At 45.8% G+C, this 12530-nt stretch overlaps 1 pseudogene; it reads right to left on the bottom strand.

The window, feature by feature from the left end:
* Nucleotides 1–1956: 1956 nt before the first annotated feature.
* LOC146809085 (synapse differentiation-inducing gene protein 1-like) lies at nt 1957–11242 on the bottom strand (annotated as a pseudogene).
* Nucleotides 11243–12530: the final 1288 nt, after the last annotated feature.

Here is a 12530-nt window from a genome sequence, read left to right as displayed (position 1 = left end):
CCCCAGCACCTATAATATGGCCCAGGCACAGATGCAAAGGGATTCCCTCATTTGCATGGGGCACGCGCCCCCATGCAAATGATGGAACACCCTCCGTAGATGGTGCTGTTGCTATAAGTGTGCCAGCGCTATATGTATTACAGAAAGGGCCGCAGAAGTGTCTGAGGCCATTTCTGTAATACCAACATGCCCCGGGGGCCTGCAAAGCAGGCACGCATGCCCATTGCCCCTCTTGGCCGCTTTCCATTGTACAGCCCCAAAGGTGTTCTGTTGCTCAAGGGCAGCAGGAGGCACCTAAGGGAACGAGACTCCATCAGACTGGTTATTACCATGCATGATGGAGTACCTCATGCTGTCAGATGATGAGACCAACAAGCAGTGGGACAACCATGGCCAAGCCACTGATAAGCTCAGTCTGGCATCTCCTTCAGTAAGACTCAACATGGTTCGTCAGTTTCCAATCTTTGAAAGGTGTGAGAGGTTGAAAGATATGGAGTAGGCAAGAGAGGAAATGTCACTCTTGAATGCTGCCTTGCATTACTTTACGTAGAGGAGGTGTTACATGGGGGGCGCATTGGTGTTCCCATGCCTCCTCCCATGTATTTTGATGCAAACCTAAAATCTGCAAACCCTGGCTTGCAAAAAATGGTACACCTACCCGAGGCTGGTGTAACGAGGAAAATTATCTTAATTTCTCCTTGTTACTTGAACTTGCATGCATGCTGCTTTCTGCAGCACACACACAAAGAGGAATAAGCCTTAAACGATAGCTTGTGTGCTGGTTGGCATCTCTCTCTGCACAAAAACTATTAAAACCACAACACAGACAAACTTGCGCCATCGCACAATGGTGCCTGTGCTGGCCCTGGGCTGCTACAGGTGCGCCAGGGCGAGGAGAGAGTGTAAATGTACCATATCTATTTCTGCTCCCTCCCTTTTACACAATGTAGTGCAGGAAGTTCTCTTGCTGCCTTGCTGTGTGTGAAAGCTTAGTAAATCTTGGCTATTATGTATCTTTCCTATAGTACACCTAAAAATACCTTATTATGGATAAACCTTGCCTTTTATCTCTCATTCACAATGTCCAGTGCTAAAGTATTTAATGTAACCAAGCACCTTTCCATCACTGAAGCTATTGTTTGTAACTATGTACAGCAATTCATGTAGAAGGGTTACACTAATAAACAAATATAAATATAATACTCCACATTCAACAAAGGCTTTTGAATGGTGATTTCATATGTACCTCTGCGTCTGACCATACATAGGCTCTGCTTGTCAATGTACCAAGAGAGACTCCATAGCTCGCATTTGGAAATGCAATGGTGATAGATGTCATCATTTTATTAAGAAAAAATCATTTTACAATTTCTGCATATACATTAAAAAAACTGCAGAGATTGCTTCCTGAGAAAGTAGCTGCGGATAGTTAGGGCTTCGTTTATGAGTATTTGACATAGGGCAGCACAGGAAGTCACTTTGCTGCGCTGCCCTGCCCTGCCCTGCATCAAAAGAAAAGGGCAGGAATGCGCCGTATCTTCCAGTGCACCAGTGCACAATTGGCTGTCTGGCACCAAAGCACGCAGGGTGTCTGCATTGTAGGAATGATTGTTGTTGTGCAGGAAACGACACTCTCCTGCACAAAAACAATCAATGGAGACATTTTTCTCCTTCTATGTGTGATGCAGAATGCGGCACACATAGAAAGAGGACAAACTAGGCGAAATAAAGATATTTATCCTTGTAAATCTGGGAATGCTTCAAAATCTATGGGGGTTTGCATGGGAACGCCCAGCGCCACCACCATGGAACTCGTCAGCAAATTGCGCTGCTTTGCCTTACTCCATATCTACGAGCCCATGAAAAGCCAGGCAAAGTTGCTTTGCATCGCCTCATAGATATGACTAAGAAGCCCGGCCACAGGAGCTTCAAAAAAGGGATGCTCCGGTTCCGCAGTCCTCTTGTAAATGAGACCCTCAATGTTCTGTGCTCTGTATCAGCCATTCTGCTGGTTGGTGGTGGGCTGTCCAATGGTGATTTTGAGGTATATAACATATGCTGTGAAAGTAATGAGGATTCCAAGAGCAACATTGTTGAGAGTCAGCGCCATGCGGGATTTCTTGTGAGCCCGAGTAGCGTCCCTGCTGTTATTGGCATCTCATGTCTGTAAGACAGAAAAGACCATACAGTGAAGAAGCAGACAAAGGGGGCTGTGCCTGTTACACATGCATGCAGCCACTTCCTATGTACCTTCACAATTCTACCAGCAATTAGAACTCCTCCTGCTTACTGAATAGAAATTGTGAGCCACCACAAAAACATGCATTCCACCAGGCTTCTGAAAAAACAATTCAGTCACTAGTAAATGGGACACTTTGGCATTGTGTAATAAGCATCACACCAAAGCAGGTGGTTTTGCCTCACACATGTACCCTCTCCAAAGAGTGCAATTCTTCCCAAGTTTAGGGTGAAATCAAATACCACTAAATGTAATCTATTTAGCGCCTGGTGCAAAATACTGAAGCAGGTGTCAGATACATACCCGGTCGCGCCTTTCTCAAACACTTTACAACTGAGACAGTATACCGCCTACGATGAGTTCTGACACACATCAACCAACCTGGCAACTTCTAACCCCCTTCTAAACGATGTAGGTTGTATCTACCATTGGTGCAGCAGGTCCAGTGTCACGTGTGCCCCATGAGCCTGTATCACGACTGCATTTTTATGACACCAACAGCAATTTAATGGCCCACTTTCCTTGCTTGGACCAGGAACAATGGCCTCCTGGCTAGGCTAGTGAAAATGCTCTCTATCCTAAAGCAAGCATAATGCATCCTTGATAATGTGTAAGCAATGAAGAGCTTTGCACAAAATCTACAACATTGTGTTGAAAGACACCTCCACAGCCTGAGCCTGCCTGCTGTCAAATGTAAATGCAAGTTCTATCTCACTTACTCAGTAATAGAACACAGATGTACCTCTGCAAATGATCTGCAGGAATGCCTTCCTACACTTCTCAAACTGATAACTTTTCACCCTAAAAATAATGAACCTATTACGTACTGGTAATCTTCGTTGCCCTAAACCATAGGCCTGCCTGTCACAGAACCCTTCACCCCATCCCACCAGCTTCCTTTGTTTGATTCTGTAGAAGCTTAGGGCCTCATTTAAAGGATTTTAGCGTAAGGCAGGGCTCCAAAAAGGGCAAAAATGCACCACATTTAAGAAATACTGTGCATTCCTGGCCTTTCTGCCTGCGCTGGCACAATTTTTGCAGCCTAGTGCCAACGTAGTGCAAGGGTTTCTCTGTTGCAGGCAGGATTGTTTTTGTGCAGCAAGGGGCACCTTCCTGCACAAAAACAACCCTACAAGGCTTTTTCTGCTTTCTATCTGTGCTTCAGAATGTAGCACACAGGGAAAAGGGAAAAAAACAAGCATTGGAAATGCAATCGGTCTCGCATTTTTCTGAGTTAGAGCCATTGGTATTGTAAATGGCAAGGTCTTTTATTATGCGTTATGGAGTGTATGTGTGTGGTGTGTAGTGGAATTTTGTGGGTTGGATTGGATTTGTAAATTGTGGAAATGTGTGACGTGGAATTATGTGACGTGGAGTGGATTTGTGAAGTGGAATTATGTGGCATGGCGCGCTGTGGTATAGTCCAAAGCTCTGTTTTTGATATAAAATCAGGGCCTTCGTTGGTCATATCACCAAAAATACAAGTTTTGAAAAATATATCATTGTCTAGTGACTTCCTACTGTGTGTGTAATGGTAGAAATGTATAGCACACACTCTATAGTAGAACAGACTACACTGCAGCACATTCACTACACTGCTACACAGAGATTTTGAAACACTGACTGGGCTTCTGCACACGTACTCTATCTACTGCTAGCAACAATATTCAAGCACAGTGGTGGTACCACAGCACTGTGACTGCTATAGGGTATGGTGTAAAGAACAAAGAATGCCACGAGTACTAGACTTGCTGTGGATGCCTAATATGTGGTGCACACCAGATGCGAGCCCTGCACAGCTCCTGGGCACGGTGATGACGCCTGCAAGCGGTGCACTATAAATCACAGGAACCTTTAATTGGCGCTCTTATTCCTAAAGTGAACGGGTTGCTCTGCAGAGGAACCCTAAGGCTAAGAATACACCAGGCTGCACCCGAGGAACTAGGCTGTCTGTCATGAGGTCCTTCAGCTCTTCTTTTCCTTTTCAAGGAGACAGGTGATGCCAGAGCTGCAAAGAGGGCTGAGGTAGTGCCTGCCTCTGCTGCCGTTGCCTCGCGTAAATGTGGGACCTGTTGCATGCAAATGCTTGTTAGAACTGCTGGTTGTGAGCAAGACCCGCTTAATGCCCTGGTCAGAACGGAGACTGAGAGATGAAGGGTGGTAGCTTGGAAGGAAGTGGAATGTAGAAGTGAAAAAATATATATTTACACTCAAATCTAATAGGCCATGTGAAATCGCACAGCCAGACTTCATTAACTGCCTCGAACACTAGTGTCTTTTCTTTAGCGACTTTTAAGTGAACTTGTGCTGGAGTAAGATCTGCTGTGTTAGAGTTTTTAAAAGTTGTCTTTGGAAGGTGAATTCCAGACACCTCTGGTGAGGTCAGTGCTTGCTTGACACACAGTGAAGGCGCTGGTCTGTCTCATGAGTGCCCTTTCAGACCCTGTGGCTTTTTGCAATCCTTGCTCTGTGCAATGCGTGGTGTTCTCATGTTTCTTTCCTTTATATCTTGACTTCATGCTGATGATTTTCATTATTACGTAAAGCGCCATGAAGCACTTATAGACACAACAGTTTACCACTATGGCAAGAAGAAAAAAAGTGCATATGGGGGTGCTGGTTAATTGAGGGTGAAGGTAAGGTTCCACACGTGTTTGACGTAAAGCCTACAAGACTGTTTCTTCTTATGCTGTCTGCATCTAAATTCTAGATGGGTTAGCTATACCGGTTGATGACAGGGATTGTCCCAGGTTTGCATTGTTTAATGCTCTGTGAGCATATTTACATGGAGGGGGCTGGTCCCGAACTCTGCCACAGTTTAAGGAAGAGTGGAGGGTCCCACCCAGATATTTGTCTGCATTAGAAGTCAGAGCTCTGCTGATGCATCATCATGTCCTGAGCTCGCTCCTCCTCGTGCTCAGCATCCTCTGTGCAGGTAAGTAAAGCATGTGAGGGAAGCACGTGCTCCGCACGGTTTCCTAATAGTTCTAAATACATAAATCAATGTATACTTCCGTACATCTGTTTATAAACCATAATGAATCACAACTGGATATGTTGCTCCTCTTGACCCGTAGATTACGTTCTAATCTTGATGTTGCAAGTTCCTGGTTTCTGCCTGCGCTGACCAAGTCGTCCTCAGTCAGTGTCGGTGACTCCATGACAGGCGGCCAGACTGCCCTGCGCTCTGAGCAGTGGAGCGCGCGTCAGTTACTATACTGTGTTCTGGTACCAAACAGAGACCCGGGTCCCCTCCCCAATACCTGCTGCGCTACACGTCCAGTTTAGAGAAACCATCCGGGACCCGAGCCCGGTTCTCTGCCTCCAAGGACCCCTCCAGTAACACCTGCTCAACACTGGGGCAGATTATTACTGTAAAATCTGGGATGACATTGACAGCTAGAATGCGTCACAGTGACCCAGAGCGATGGGGAGGTGAGACAAGAACCCTGCCCATGTGTAGAACAATAGCAGTAAAAGAAATCCGGTGCCTGAAACTCGATATTTTGGTTCCATGCTGCCCTGAGGGGGAAGGGGAAAGAAACGCGGCGCAGCGGCTGCACTGCCGGGATCGGGAAAGGCTCATTTTGACACTGTTGATCCTGTTAGGGTCGCGCAGCCGAGGCTAACGCGGGATAATGAGGCGGCGCCTGTTTGTAATTCACCTCACCATTGTTCTCTCGGCTCTGTTTTGGTGGGCACCTTAAAGCACTGCCGCCGGCAATCACTTTTTTTCTCTTCTGGATAGACGAGCTTCAGTTTAAATCATTCAGCAATAAATTCGGCTGCAATAGGAAAAATAGATATATATGTTCTGGTATCTTTGCAAAAGCACTGGTAACACTGTTATTTTCTGCTGCGTGACATGGTTTATTCTTCTTGCCTACTTTAAACATGTTACATCATTTCTCAGCCTCCACTGCCATTTCTCGACAAATAATAAAGTGAGATGTACTGGATTTAAATGTGGCATCGAAGCGGAAGTAGCTGGGAGCAGCAGAAGTAGCTGGGAGCAGCGAATGAGCGAGCAGGGAGCGAGGAGCCTTTCACCTGGACCTGTACCACACCCGCCGACCCGTTCTGCGAACTGTAGCAGTAGGCTTGGGGGTGATACAACACGTTACACGAGAGGGCTGCAGGCTTGTACCACCTAAAGCAGCGTGGAGCGGCAAGGAGTCAGGAAACTGGTTCGCCTCACCCCAGCCATCAGCCTCAGCGTGGTTTTGGCAGATTATCTCAGACTCAGCCACAGGCAGATCCGACTGGTTTTAGGACACCGACGCAGGGTCTTGGACGCAGCACAGCAAGTTAGGTAAGGTGTGGGAGGTAGAAGAGGTAACAGCCGGTGCGAGGGACATGTGTCAGTCACGCTCACTGCCTGGCGCCCCAAGCACCGCCCAGCAGGTGAGCTACCTCGCAGGATTGAAGGTTCCTCATAGGTGAGCCAAGCCACTTTACTCATCCTAGTCTGGTAAGAGCACAACTAAATACTACAATACAAGCTCTTATTGCACAACAAGTGCACCTCCTCCTGCTTCGCTGCTTGTGCTGTCTCTGCCTCCCGCCGTAAACTGTGAAAACGCCAAAAATGAGTTAGTGCCATGCGACGGACTGGACTGTGACCAAAGCAATAATAGCCACATAAGCATTGGAGTAACAAACCTCACTCCAGTCACTTACATCTTTACAGCAATTCTGATATAGCGCCTGCTGGTAGCTGCGGCCCCAACAACTGACTTACTCCGACTTTCCCAGCGGCATCGCCCGCAACAGGAGAGTAGGATTCTGATGGCTGCTGGTGTACTCTGGACAGGCTGACTTGGAAGCCAGGTTCACTTCGGGTGAGCCCGTTCGCAGCATTCATTCAGATTTTTTTAATCTACAAGCCAGAAGTCACCCGTGAAGCCAGTGAACCGGGGCGAGCTGTTAACACTGCTCTGCCTTGTGCGCACCAGCCCCCTGCATCTGCAAACGTAAGTAAAAAAAAAATACATGCTTACTGTAATTCGGACTCCGTCTCTACAGCTGCACGGACGCCGCTTTCACAGCCACAAGCGGGTCTCTCTGCATCGGGCTTTAAGCCACGCCCCCAACCAGGCACGAGCGCCTACTTCCTCTTGGGACGTTGTCTTCCTGCAAGGCCCCGCCTATGTCCAGGAAGTTCACCTGACTTCCGACTCGGGTTGCGGCGTTTTTGTTGACGCTGCATTTTCCATAAACAAAACAAAAATGCGGGGTAGGCTCCCGCTTCCATGGTATTAATGTCCTGCCTTCTTGCACCAGTGTGCCTACCTTTCCCCGCCCACAACGCATAAGGCAAACGGGAGTGCGGGTGGGCAGGCGTTAATAAGGCACGAACAACGGAAGTGGGGGGTGGGAGAGAAGGCTCGGACAGCGGGAGGGATGGCACGGGGACAAAGTAGTGCTTACAAAACACGCAGTAAAGGGGCCAATAGCCGTGGAAGGAGACATGGCCGTCATAAGGCGGGACTAGCAGCCTCTAAACCAATCTGAATGCAGCATTTACAAAGCAAAAAGTCACAAGCCAATGAAAAAGTGGGCGGGAGAGTGGGCGGGGCGTCCCTCACCTACAGTGTATACTGCATGCCTCGCAAAGCGAGCAGCGCATGCGCTGCACCGCTAGGCGAGACCTAACGAGGAGACATTACCTCACTTCAGAAGGCATATAAATATGATGCTTTCCCAGGTTTATATCACTTTGTAAATCTTGGGCAGCATCAAATCCCAATTCCATGGGTGCTGCATGGGAATACCCACCGCAACACCCATGGAATGCGTCGCCTTACTCATGATTTATAAGGCCACTCAAAGCCATGCAGGGTGACTTTGAGCGGCTTCATACAGCTGAGTGTAACTGTGTCCGGTATTTGCCACGGTGTGCGGGACTTGTAAGAAAACATTTATTTCACTCGTGTTTGCAAAAACATGGGGAAGAAAGTTAATTTTGTTGCAGAGGAGTGCTGGGGGATGATTATGGCATGCAGGGAGTAGTGTTGAGCATCCAGAGGGAGGAACGCCATAGGAAGTGCATGACTTTGCACAGTTGTTTATTGAGCATTGATGGAGTACAGGTTAAAGTTATGATGGACTCCTGTGCGTGGTACACCATAATGAGTAAAACAGTGTTTGAACAATTGTGGCTGGGTAGAAAGCTGGAGAATACTAACATAACACCAGGCAGTTATAGTCATAAGATTCCGATGACTGGGGTAACGCAAGCTGAGTTAAAGTTTGTTGGTAGGAAGTATTTGTGGCTGAAAAAGGTGCTATGATCCTGGAGTGGCCTTATATTTTTTAACTTGGGAGGAAGATGGATTCCATGTGTTAATCCGCCTGTGTTTGCTGTTGATGAGGAGAGTAACCCTATTGGAAACAAGCATTTGCAATGCAATAGGCCTACATTTGTTAGAGTTTGAACTATTGGCATTGTAAATAACAATGCCTTTTATTTATGTGTTTTGAAAACCTGCACGCTGTGCCTTAACACTCACTTTGCAGTTATATTTATTAACTTTTGGAAATGCGAGACCTATTGAAGTTAACAGCTATAAGTACAAAATGAGTGTTAAGGCACCGCATGCAGGTTTTCAAAACCCAAATAAAAGGTATTACCATGTACAATGCCAATAGCTCAAAGTCTTGTAAATGCGAGACCTATTGCATTGTAAATGCTGGTTATTTGTGACAACGCATGGGTCTCATGGCCAGAGCTGTTGACTTTAGAGCCGGAGTACCAGGTTCGAGCCTCGGCGTCGGCTCAGCAACTTCACAAATCACTTAATCTCCCCTTGCTTAGCAAAAAAAGGATGTGTCCTTGTGTATGTAACTGGTGCCCATGTAAAGCGATCCAATACCTTTGGGTCGAGTTTGCTCTATATAAACCTGCACACAAAAAAGCATCACTCAAAGTGTCACACGTTTGGCTGCTAAAGATCACTGACTCCCTTTCAAAGCACACAAATAATCAGAAAACGTATCAGCTATTCTTATACTTCCTGAACTGTAGGTGTTTTCCGCTTCAGTAGTTACATGAAAAGCATCATCATAGGGTCTTAGTTCTCTCTCTAGGAGCATGACACGATTAGAGTGTGTGGGGGGGAATTTGACAAACAGGTTGTGCTCCCACTATTGGTAGTATCGAACCACTGCATTTAGAAGAAATTAGGCCACTACCTGAGGATTAATAATTTTTTGGACATTTCAATTGGGTTGGATACTCACTTTGTTTTTGGCTACTGTTAGGAAGGACGTATCCATGCCCACTTCCGTTGTGGAAGTACCTCTCTACCTTTAAGGCCCTGGGCCAGTATTGGACTGTTAAAGAGAACCACCAACCATGGTATTACATTTTAAATTCTGAGTTTGTGTTTCTCCAGACCAATCACTACTAAACTATGCTGCCTACTGGTATGGTTGTCTTGTGACTCCTACACCTTGTAGTCCTTTGTCTTATGTAACATTTCCTATACAGTGATTTACACACATATGATTGATTGTCTCTGTGTAATATGTGTGATGTAAAATGCTCTGACACCCTGCACTGGTGTTAGTGGTGCTGTACATTTTCTGATACTTTATTATTTTGTCATTTTTAAACATGCTAACAGTCTCTGCAAAGATTTTCCTTATTAGTACCAGGGGAACATACAACTGCAGCAGTGAGCAAGGTGTCCAGTCAACCTTTGCAAAGGACCTGCCACTTCACGGGAGCACAAGTCACATTTCTTAGGAATATTTGATCCGTTTGAGCTATAAACAATTTACGAGTTAAAATCGTCAGATTATGCAGCAGAGGATGTATTATATGGTAAATATGGCAGAGCCATAATTATGTGGAAAACATTTGCAAGCCAGGATATTTTGACATTCATGTTTGAACTGCTTTTGTGGAAAAAGGGAGGAGAAGTTCTGATGACAGAAACTCCATGGCTGGGAGACAAATGGCTTGCTATTCCACTTTTAAGGATATTTGGGACATTCTGTGATTGGAAACGTATCCCACTTTCTGAATGTATTTTAATGTAAATAACTCATATTAAACCTTAAATAAACCTGTGTATCCATTGGTTAAATTAAATAACGTTATAAGCTGTAACCGGTTAGTGAACGGGGAAACAAATACTAAAAATTGGGATATTTTGCTCTTTCTGCCACACCTCTGACTCCGCCCACTGACCCAATCCACAGGTTATTCCCGCCCTCTGATTCTCCGCCCACAGTTCCCCTACTTTTTTTCCCCCCACTTCGACCACTGACCCAGAATCTGGAACATCACAGTATCCATCAGGACCACTCCTTTCTTAGGAAAGTGTTCAAGACTCACCTATTTACATCTCAAGGCACTACCTTGTACAACCCAGCATTCTAGTTCATATATACTTATTTATTTATTTGGTACAGCTAACGATAATTTCCAAAGCCAATAGGTTTTGTCTTGCTTCATTAAATATGTTTGCTCCTATGTGATATTTCTGGATGCGATAACAGAAAACTCACAGAAGACACCAACATATTAAACAGGTGACACTCCGTGTGAAGCACAGGGTTTTAGTTTACAAGTTTTAAGCCACACCCTTAATCACATAGGAATAGCCTCTTGGAAGTGCTCCTAGTAATGCTTCTTTTGGACCACGCCCCTTTTAAGGACCTCTGCCCCGACTTTTTGATCCCACTTTAAGCACAGGGAGAGATCATTGTTACTTTGATGGAGTAGATAAGAGCCCCTATTCCGATGGGCAGGCAGCAGCAGAGCATTGTGAAAATCGAGCAGCCCAGGTAGTCCGTCTCGTACGCACGTGCCGGGGCCACAATCACCATTGGCTGGGTCGTCACCACCGCGCTGTGTCCGTAGGGGTAACCTGGGTTGTAGGGTGGGCTCTCACATGCCGCATTGACACCAGGCATGGTTCCAGCTCCATCCATTGGGGGATATCCTGGTTTGAATGACCGTGAGGTCTCTTTGGAAGGATCAGAGGCACTCATGTTGACGTTGGAGTGGTCCCCTCTCAGCCTGGGTTTCCTGGCTATTATGCCAGCCTCTTATTCTAGCTCTCTGTCTACTGTCCCTAGTGATGGAGTCCCAGTCCGAGACTGTGGGAGTCTTTATATAGAATCCATGCAGGACACTCCTGTGTTATTTTAAAATGCACCCTCCCCCCCCTCTTTCATAGCTCATTGCAACACGAAGTTGGAGTGTGTTGTTGTAAAGGAAGATAAGAGAGTCCATATGTACATGTAGGATACTTTTTTATTTGTAGCTTGATTCCAGTATAGGAGATCAGGATAGTATGAGAAGATAGATGGTACAAAGACAGCCCCACCACGAGCCGGCTCCTAACAGCTCAGCCTGAGTTGACTAACTGACTCTCTAACACAGAGAGGCACTCAGGCATTCTATGATGTCATGGAACATTCTGATAGAGCAGTACGGTGGAGAATAGTGGACAAGTAATTTACTACACATCCTCCTTCCTTAGGGAACAACAGCAGAAATAAAGATAAAGACAAGTAAGATACCTCAATATATCATTAGCAAGAAGGTACAACAATGAGATGCACATATCCACAGGTGTATTGCATGAGGTATCAGAAATTCCACTGGCATGAACAGAAATGTGTTAAGATGCAAAAATAAGTGCATACATTAAAATTGCAAATAACATTACTACACGCCCCATCCCCCTCCCTTAGGGAAAAACAAAGCATGGCTTAGATGAAAAAAAAAACAAGGCAACAGAGAAGGGTGGTCACCCACACAACCTCCCCATAAACGGGTACACCACAGGGTAGACACCCTGTTAAACAAAAGGTGGGTGCAGACACTGACCCTTGGGAGAAAACAACATCTCCAATAGAAAGGTACAAAAGGGGTTAGATTCACAAGTTTCCCTGGTAGAAGGCATGCTGACACTTAAAATCCGTTAAGAGGTCTAAACACTAGAGAGAAGCTTCTCACTCAAAGTCGTACAAGTGTGAAACCCTTGGCCACGAGTTTCATGCAGATGGATTTCGACCGGAGCATAATGTCAACATGAAAGGAAGACCCTTGATAACGCTAGGAACCGACCAAAGAACCTCCATCAAAATAGGGAACAACACAGGGTACTAACCCATGGAAATAAAACAACCTCCCCTAGATAGGGTACACCACAGGGTAGACACCCTAGAAACAACATAACCTCCCCTAAATAGGGTACACCACAGAGTACTAGCCCTGGAAAAATAATATGTGGCATTGACTACGCACATACCACACAGCCTCCCCTAAGTA

This window comes from Triturus cristatus, chromosome 7 (assembly GCF_964204655.1).
Source record: "Triturus cristatus chromosome 7, aTriCri1.1, whole genome shotgun sequence".
Taxonomy (NCBI): Eukaryota; Metazoa; Chordata; class Amphibia; order Caudata; family Salamandridae; genus Triturus; species Triturus cristatus.
The sequence above is the reverse complement of the archived record's forward strand: the minus strand, read 5'-3'. Positions and strand labels throughout refer to the sequence as shown.